This window comes from Sinohyriopsis cumingii, chromosome 11 (genome assembly GCF_028554795.1).
Source record: "Sinohyriopsis cumingii isolate HCF-2022 chromosome 11, ASM2855479v2, whole genome shotgun sequence".
Lineage (NCBI taxonomy): Eukaryota > Metazoa > Mollusca > Bivalvia > Unionida > Unionidae > Sinohyriopsis > Sinohyriopsis cumingii.
The window spans coordinates 41,033,598-41,044,389 of record NC_142971.1 but is presented as its reverse complement, the minus strand read 5'-3'; positions in this window follow the sequence as shown (position 1 = coordinate 41,044,389).

Genomic DNA, 10,792 nt, shown 5'->3' with positions numbered 1-10,792 from the left:
ATATTGGTGTGGGATAGGAAAAATGTTCCTTTGGGTTCGCTGTTACCTGGCATAAAATTGGATCGAAGGCCGGTAACTAGTACGCCCTATGTCTCCTGTTTAGTTAGTGATGTCATGCGCACAACAGTTACGTCATTCAGTAGTGACCATTTTGGAAATTTACCCCTCAGCTGAGGTGACTGATTTGAAGCTTCATATCGGCACGGTGCATCATGCGCAAAAAGGTACGGAGATTCCATGCTTTCATTAAGATGGATGATCATAGTCATTTGCGGTCTCGCATATGCAGTTGCCAGAGAAACCCTTGGGATGAAGACTCGACAGGAACTCGGCAAAGACTCGACCCTGCCCACAAATTCGGGGGGGGGGGGATTTCTTTGTCCCACCTATATACATGCATTAGATTCCACTTTCACCTTTGGTCATTCTTTGCTATCCCTTCCCAGTCCCATCCCACCCCCAGCCTATTCCCCAAGGGTAGAAATCGAAGCATATGTTGCACACGTTTATAAACTGCATTCTGAATATGCAGTAGTATGAACTTTGCTCTTAAGTAGTGGATTAAATTAACGTGACGGTCAAACAAAGTGGCTCCATTTCAATGAACCACGAGAGAGAGAGAGAGAGAGAGAGAGAGAGAGAGAGAGAGAGAGCATGTGATTTAGATTTGCAACGTAGCTTTACAAAATGTTCAGTCATATCGCTATGATGTATGCAGTGAGGCAGTTTGTAGTGATGTCTAGCACTGGGGCATCATGGCATTGACATGTAGCATGATGTCCCACTCAGTCACATTATCCTGAGACCAGGCCGACCAGTCCTAACAATAACCTCTTAATGCTGAGCGCCAAGCTAAGCCGCTACAAATACCATTTTTATAAGTCTTTGGTACGACTCGACCGGGGTTCGAATCCGCGACCTCTCACATCCGGAGAGAGAAATAGATAGGTCACACCCATTTTTTACTTTTGGCTCTGTCCTCTCTGTCTCAGAAAGTGACAATATTTAAGAATATACACAGTAAGTAAAGGTAATGTTTGCATCATAAGGAAGCTTCAATGACACTCATCCAGTATGATTAGCAGCACTTCAAGAAAATTAAGAGCATGCTGTTGCAGATGAAGAATATTGAACCAGAGCAAATCAAGCGTCTCCATATACTCTAATAAGATGTGAATTCCTGGAGAGAGAGAGAGAGAGAGAGAGAGAGAGAGAGAGAGAGAAATTGGATGATTGGGCCAATTTGGCTCACAGGGACCCCGCGCGTTAGCAGTTTTTAAACATTTATCTATAGAAAGCAAGTAATTTTAAAGCGATGGAAAACAATTTTAAGTTCAATTTCATATAAAACGTGTTTAAAAGTTGTTTTTTTTTTCTTCTCCAAATGCCCTGCTCACAGGGGTACCTCGCGCGTAAATCCAGGGGGCCCTGTCAAAATGATCCAAATGGGTCCCGCGTTTGCTAAGGCCGTTACTGAATCTACACATGTACAGAAATTCGTTGCCGAGAAAGCGAAAGGTTAAGAAGTGCAGTCAAGAAGCTGCATAATTACTTGTTTCAAATTAAAATTACGCTTTGACACGAGTTGGTTTAGCTTTAGAGTACGATTTAATTTTGAATCAAATTTTAGACATATTCTTCATACAAATATTTGAATTCCAAAGACACCTACTTGGTATGCAAGCAATTGCATAAATTGCTTTAAATTTTTAAATTGTCGAGGCAAAAAGGTGAGGATCTTTTAAAAGAAAAAAAAAAAAAAAAAAAAAAAAAACCAACCAAAATCATTAAAGTTACTCAGTAATAGATACCAACGACAAGCATCTACTTACAGAGAGCGTCCGAGATTTGATGCCTTAGTTTAATTTTTGTCGTAATTGGTCTTTTTAGCTTCCGTTGATTGTGCATTTAGATAAAGAATTAATCGTTTTAAAATAAAGTTTGCGCGAGAACACATGTGACGATGACAAAAGTGCAAGGTGGAATTTAAGGAAAGCAAAATAATTATTATCCATTCGCTCCAATTTTTCCTAGGAAATCCCCAAAATAAAATTTTCGCTACAGAGTTCTTAACAAACTGGAGACTTGTACGAAAGTTTTAAATTCTTGTAGGACTGATATTCTACTTTTTTTTTTTAATGGTCTTAGAAATAGCTATACAATACAGTTGACTGCTTAAAACATGTTACCTATCAAGCTTATTAGCGATGAACGCAGATGTCGACCGAATACCATAATATTGGAAAAGCATCTGCCCTAATTATTACGTAGAAAGACATAATGATGCATATATTTCAAACAGATCAATCTTACGTCTTTGAAGCATATAGAAAGAAGTATTAGAACCGGAAATATAAACATACCAGCGCCCTTATATATTACCGCTGTTTAGCCAGATCAAAGGGTAATTACATAATAGCAAGGGTAATGATGACAGCTTTGGATCTTATGGTTTGCATTAAAACTGAAAAAGAATTTTAACGAATCTGGAACAAACGGAAATTGCTATGCTAACATAAGTATTTGCAACGGTCTGTTCTATCTTCTAAGCAATCGTAAGCTTATATTCATGAATGAATTTATTTATGGTTTCGTTTGGTTGATGGAGAGCACTACTACCAGAAGGCTAGAGATTTTAAACCATTTATTGAAAATGTGTCGTCGAAAAAGGCAGTTCATGATGACAAACACAGGGCATAAAAAACAGGTCGCAATGGTCTACATTAGTCTCTTGGGTAAAAAGATAATCAGGACACATAATTCGTACAAGAAGGCCAATTATGAAAAAAGATTTAGCTAGTGATATCCACTTGCGCCCTAATTTCACTCCCTTCCTTAAAGATGAGACAATGAGTACAATAGTGTATGCAACTTCACTTAATGCTTTAATCGATGCCTGCCATGTTATAACACCTCTTTGTGTCCAAATGTTGCGTCAGCTTAGAAATGGCACCTATAATAATTAAATAATTTTGAATATTTTTTTTTCAATAATATTCTTTTCACACAAAAAAAATGTGTTATGCGGATGAATTCAGGATTTGACGCAGGACCAGACGAACCCTCAGAAATGTAAAGAAGCACTTAAAAGTGAGCAAAACAAAAAATGCATTGATACTTAGCTCTAAAAACTCCTCAATAAAATGCGAATTATGACTAGTTATCCGTACATACGCACGTCTGTCCTTACACATTGCACGAATAAATTCCTTAGTAATGATGATTAGATCACGAGATTAGGATTTCGTCATAAACTTAGGGGTCTGACCCAAAACTAATTCATGACCAAACGATTTGCCTGCTTAGGGTCCAGACATAGCCCCTGTAAATGATTGATCGGTTGTTTTTTTAATGGCGCTTTAAACACATTATTGGCTATATGCAATCAGATCGCAATTAGTACTTCCAGTTCAGTACACTCAAATGTAGTTCTAGTCTATTTTTAGAACATTTTTTCCTCTCTCGTTTTGCTGGTGATAGACGAGTTATATTTATGCATTTTTTTGTAGGGATTTAAAGGTAATTGTTTATTCTTGAGAATATGAGCTCAGGGTGATGTTTTCCATGTGTATTTCGGCGACAGTGCACAGTGAGTAATAAGGCCTTGGTGATGATCGGGAAGTGAAATCTGTGTTCTGTTGACATGCTGCTCTGTTGACAGTCCAGCCTCTCAAAAAAATGCTGGTCAACCTTTGACAAGAACTTCACCGTGAAGTTATCTTGGAAGGTATTTTAGATTAACATATGATTTATATTGATTGTCACACAGTGGAAAGGTCAGTATTGAGAAACAAATGTAGAGAACATATAGTAAAATTAATTGTGTTCTATGTCCATATAGTGTCGACGACTCCAGAACAACATTCATTTCCTAGGGCACGCACAGGCAGCTGACCCGGAATAGACAACTGGTATATCTTCATAAATTTGTATTCCATTTTTCATGCTATATTTTCGTATTTAAGCGTGACATTTGTAGACATTTTTTTTTTTATATCACTGCTATCCACCAACACGGTTAATTCGTTCATAAAATTGGTCGCCAAAAGAGACTGAAGAGTGAAGAATGACTGACGATGAACCATGCTTCAAGTTTTCGCACCTGGTTCCAGAATTTATCAGAACCTTCCATTCTGTTTTGATGTCATGCACCATATTTTTCCTAAACAGTTATTGTACAGAAGGAAGGATCTTTTTTCGATGGGAAAGAATCAGCATGTTTCGTACTGTTTTCAAGATATTTAAGTAAACACTATTAGGTTTTGTGTCCCACCACCCACCCTCACTCCAAAAATGTCACCTATACCAGATATTATAACATATTTCATCAACGTTTTAAACATAAATGTTGATAATGAAAATAGTCATGTGACTGGCATCAATGTTTTACATTTGTTAGTCTTACTAGGACAAACATTGAGATGTCGAAATTTCTTCAAATGGACTTTACACTGATGATGCCCGACATTGAGGTAATGTAGACCGATGTTTCATTTATATAAAATTTAGATAAAATTTCCACCCTGTTTCGGTTTGACAGCTACGGGCGATGAGTTTATACTAACAAATTCGTACACTTGTTTATTTTAAATAAAGAATGTACCAAATAGCAGTGGAAATCAGATTATTTACAGAATGACGCCGATATAAGGTTTGGTTTTGAGTGTGACATTTTGTATCATACATTACCGTTTGGTATCTAGTATCTAAGCTTCAGGAATTAATTATGCCTCTGTCATTAGAGAAATAAATCTGATAACAGGTGAACCACAAACGGTTTAAGCTGGCACAGCGGTATGCTTGGGTACTTGAGTTGAACATCCCTGAGGCAGTTGGTATCCTTATCCAACAAATTAATTAATTTTTTTCCCTTCTAAGTAACGCGTATGTCATAGGAGTTCAATCAAATTTAATCTCGTTCATGGGAAAATTACACAAGGAAATTGTTATGTTGACAAGTCCCGTGGCGGGTTATCTTTCCGGGTATCTGCGTCCATTCAGATACATGCCAGCACACAATCTCGCTTTGATGTGTGTTGTACTCAAGGGCCCCGGCTCTGGGAGTCTAGATGATTTCGAAGTATTTCGATGGAGGGGATGTGGTGGGATATTTCCGTATTTATCCATTTCATAAAGTTTAAATTCCCCATTCTTGACACGGTCAATCTAGTTTGCACATATGAACGTTTTCAGCAGTATCCATCTTGTCAACAAATTGGTTTGAGTGGGTGTGAATTACCGTATTGCCTTCGTATTATGTATGTATGTATGTATGACTATCCCCATTTCTTCTTTTAAAGAGATCGCGTTCATAATGACATGCAGAAAATAAATTCAATACAAACAGTACAAATATGTCAAATATGTAAACGAGATACAGTGATAAGATCCATAATGCCATTTTCTTGATTTGTCCACGCCGTATACACACAATTTTGTGTTATTTCTGTTTGTCTATATCAGCATTCCCAAGACTTTTTGGCCGCAACCCTAAAAATTATTTTTTCTGAGCCTCAGTTTCCACATTTTATAAGTTTTGCCACGCTAAAAAAAGAAAAAAAGAAATGGCGATCCTCTGCGTCCAGGTTAGGCCACTATTAGTACGCTTCTACATTATACCACGAGTAGTGTGGCTCTAGATTAAGCCATGAGTAGTGTGGCTCCAGTTTCGGCCATGAGTAGTGTGGCTACAGTTTCGGCCATGAGTAGTGCTAGTATGGCTCTAGGTTAGTCCATGAGTAGTATCTCTGGTTCTAGGTTCGGCCACTAGCAGTATGACTCTAGGTTAGTCCATGAATAGTAAGGCTTTAGGTTTGGCCACTAGCATTATGACTCTAATTTAGTCCATGAATAGTAAGGCTTTAGGTTTGGCCACTAGCAGTATGACTCTAGGTTAGTCCATGAATAGTAAGGCTTTAGGTTTGGCCACTAGCATTATGACTCTAATTTAGTCCATGAATGGTAAGGCTCTAGGTTCAACCACTAGCAGTATGACTCTAGGTTAGTCCATGAATGGTAAGGCTCTAGGTTCGGCCACTAGCAGTATGACTCTAGGTTATTCCATGAGCAGTGTGGCTCTGGATCAGGTCACGAGTAATGTGACTCTATGTTCAGACATGAGTAGAATGGCTATAGTTTAGGCTACGAGTAGTGTGGCTCCAGGTTCGGCCATGAGCGGTATGATTCTACGTTCGACCTCGACTATTGTTAGGTGGCATGCATATGTACAGCCACAGCATCGAGCTAGAAATGTGTCTACCGGGAACTAATTCACCAGTTTTTGCAGCACCAGCTCCAAAATTAATTAATTAACAAAAATATTAAAAAAACAAGACAAGTCACAACACATTAAATTGCAGATCACAGTTACCAATTTTCGAAGTAGAGGAAGATACGTTAAGGAGATGCATTCCCCACAATTTCCTTGTGGGTCTACATTTGGCAGAGACTATAAATATTTATGAACCTAGGCTACAAGTGTGAAATGTTGGTCAAAGTGATCTCAGTGATACGAGAGCTTGTTTAAATAATGTTTAGGAACGTGCTTATATAATCTTAACAGTGGCGATTACAGAATTAGACAACAAGGCCAATTACTTATTTTAAGTCTCTGCTCAAAAAACAAATACTTCAATATCAAAGTGCATTAAAAGTCAGACATGCAAACAAAAGCAATTACAATAAATGAAAGAAGGAAAATAAAATGTATTAAACGGTTCTAACTCATTAGTGTTCACGAGTGGTAAGTGAAAAAATAGTTTGTAATTTATGACATCGATATGAGGTAAAATGGTTTTCCAGTTTAAACTGACACATCCTTTAACATCGGGAAAGCTTTTTTAACCTATGAACTTTACAAAATCTAAGTCTATGCTTCGATCCGCTACGCAGTTGTCTTTTCTGACAAACATTTAAACTAAACTGTTTTTGCACCAGTATTTATCGCGAAGAAAAGTTAAAAAAAATGTAATATATGTGGGAGCTGATGCTGTACGTTTGAAACTTTATATATATATATATATATATATATATATATATATATATATATATATATATATATATATATATATTCCTTTACGACAATTTGGAGAGTAAAATCTTCAAATTTAGGAAAAGTTATGATTAATGTATCGAACCACATTCTATGAAGATTGAAACTTGATATATGGAAAAGGTTCATTTTAATATTAAATAATCCACGGTGTTGTGTACATTCAGGTTCCTCACGTAATAGTATGGCTATAGCCTGGCACTAGACGAGAGAGAGAGAGAGAGAGAGAGAGAGAGAGAGATTGGACCAACACCAAATAGTTTTCGCCTGGACGAATTCTGACCAGAAGGATTACCGAGAACGGAACATATAATCCTACCTGTTTGAAATATCATGGGCATGCTTGACTTTGGATTTTACTAACCAATGTATCTCACTGACATGGGCCTTTGGTCAACGTAAGCGGTCTTGCACTCATGTTAATGTGCAGAAATAAGTTTCTTATTAGACTAACCACGAACGTGACCTCTCAAATTTGGACAAGGTTTATTCAGTTGTTTGTGCGAGAAAATAGTTTAAAGGTTCTGTGACTATATTTAATGGTAGATCGGAATCGTTGTTGTTGTTGCTGTGGGGTTTAACGCAATTTTTTAGCACAGGATACGCTATACATGGTGGCCAGTATTAATGGTGGAGGAAGAACCCGAGAAAACCCCGGAAAGAACAACCGACCCACAAGAAGCTACTGGCAAGCTTTCTCACATACCAACATTGGCCGAATCCAAGACTCGAACCCACGCAGACAGAGGTGAGATGGCAGTGATCCGTAACGGAGAGAGATTTAGACCACTCTGCCACTCGGGGCCCCGATTGGAATCGTTTTGTAGATATTAAAAGGTCTTCATGCCCGGATACTTTCTATTCAATTTAGGCAAAATTCTGGATTTTTAATAATAATTTAAAGGTATTCCTACATTTAGTAACAGTGTATAAATTTGATGGTAGTTCGGTATAAAATTTACAAACTTGAAAGACCTTAAACGGGATGCTTCTGACAAATAGTCAAATTTTACTCATCAGTTTTCGAGAAGTAGTATAAAGGTTTTCCCATTTTAAGCAGCGGCAGCAATATTTTATCGCTGAATATCATCATTCGTATAAACTTGCAAGGTCTTTATGGCAACAATGCTTTCTGTCAAAGTCTGTTTCTGCATAGCAGTGTTTGTTTTTTAAAGAAAGACAGTGAAAGGCTTTTCAATTTTCACTAACAGCGGTACATTTAATGGCTGATTGGCATTATCTCTATTACGGCTTTCGTGCTCAGCAAGATGCCATCAGAACGCTACCGCAATGAACGGCAAAAGATACGAAACTGATGAAGAAAGCGCATCACTTAAAATGAACATATATTTTTGTACAAATCTTTCATCATGTTTTCGAATAAGAATGTTTTGATCATTATTTAAGTCCATGAAAGAAATATACAATATACAGTTTCATGTGGTTTTGATAAATTTACGCATTAAGTCCACATCATCTCTACGTAATCTTGCAACCAGGGTCGGATCCGAATGATGTGTCATTTGACGATGTCAAACAGTCCGATAAATCAACCCCCCCAAATCTGTGTTGATATTGATGGACGATATGTCCCAAAAAATCGACATCACCACGGATGAATGGCTGATTTATCACCTATATGTCAAGTAGTGTGTGTGTGGAAGTATCAACTAGCTTGAAAGCGCATGTTTGAATACCGTTTATTAAATTAGGCGAAAAACTCTCCTCATTAGTTTTCAATTCGTTCAGAGTTCTTAAATTTTGATTAACTGCAGTTACATTAGCGGTGATCGCCTTTATTTTGCATACAATTGATAGGTTTTCATTCCAGGATGCTTTATGTTAAATATAAAATCTTAGTGTTTTTTTTTTATAAGTCATAGAAGGTTAATATATTTTTTTTATTAATAATCCCCATTTTTGATGGCTGATTGGCACAATGTTTGTATACAATTTGGTTTAGTTCGGCTCAACAGTGGCCATAATTATTGGCGGAAAGGAATCATTCGTAACAAATTGACAGGTATTCATGGCAGAAAGCTTTCTTTCAGATTTCGTCAAATTTTGTTCAGCAGTTGTTTTTAGAAGTCATTTAAATGTTTTTATATTTTTAGTAACTTCGGTAATATTTGATGGCTGCAGAACCGGCGTTTGGGTGGCAAGTGGGGCGACCGCCCCAGGCCCCGCTCTTGAGGGGGCCCCGCGCTTCAGGCCTAAGGTCGTCCTTATGAGTTTGTCAAGCTATATTCTCCAGTAAATTGGAAACGCTGATAAAGGCCGCACATAATGCACGCAAATCGCGAAAGCTGATCTAGTCTAGACATAATCAGTGTTTCCAGTAACATACCAATCGAGATACCGATACTCTGGCCCCGCGCGGTCATGGTCGGCCCTAGGCCCCGCGTACTCCTAACGCCGCCTCTAGATGGTTGACTAGCACTGTTTGGCAGACATGAGATGGGCTTCATGCCACAGTTCTTACTGTCTAGTCAAATTCTGTAAACCAGTTTTTATTAAGTCGCATAAAAGTTATCTCTTGTTAGTAATATCAGCTCTGTTTGACTTTTTCTTTTGATGGTTCAACGCCATTTTTTTAAGCACATGCTAGGCTATACATGACGGCCAGTATATTTAGTGGAGGAAGAACTCGAAAAGACTGCTGGTAAAACCACCAACACACAGAAAGCTATTGGAAAGCTTCCCAAGACTAGAACCCATGCGGGGAGAGGTGAGATATTAAGTGACAAAGGCGACTGCCTGGGAAAACTCGGCCACCGGGGGGGAGGGGGCGGGGTATCCAGTCATGTTTGAAGTTGCATATGCATTATTTGTACAAAACTGAAAAGCCTTCATACCAGGATGGTACACGTTTCCTGTAAATTATTTTCAGTAGTTGTTGATTAGTCCTTAAACATGTTGATGGATTTTCTATATTTAGTAGCCATGACGGATGGCATGCCAAGATGCTTTTATGAATTTGTTGTGTTCAGTGGTTTAGTTGAAAAGGTTACTGGCATAATTACTGTGTGATTTGGATTTTTTAACGTAGCTTTAACAATTTTTCAGTCATATCGCAACGATGTCTGCAGTGTGGCAGTTTATAATGATGTCTAGCACTGGGGCAACATGCCTGCAGACATGTAGCATGATGTCCTATCCAGTCACATTATCCTGACACCAGGCCGACCAGTCCTAACACTAAACTCCTAATGCTGAGCGCCAAGCGAGGCAGCTGTCAGTACCATTTTTATGCCTGGTAATTCTCGGCCAGGGATCGAACTCACGACCTCCCGCATCAGTGGCAGACGCTGTAACCACTAGGCCACTGGAGTGGTTGCATAATTAATACAAGTATGAAAGGTTTTCATGCCAAAATACAATCTGCCACGAATGGTCAAAACTGCAGAGTGGTTTTTGAGAAAAAGGTTGATGCACACTGCATACAGGACTTGACCATAACCTCTCTTAGCCTTATTGCCAGGTGAGTTTGAAATAATAAATACACTTATTACGTTACCCTACACTTGCTGCCCAGAGAACTGTTATGCATGACTTGTCCTGAACATTATAGAAAATGTGTACAATTGTATCATAACCATATTCTACATTTTCATACGTTTTCTGTCGTCAACTGGTCACACAAATGTAGGAGATACTTCTTTTTTGTATCATTATGTTCTGGACAACTCATACAGTGGACAACTGAGTACTATCTGTATTCACTTATAGCAGAGTAAAACT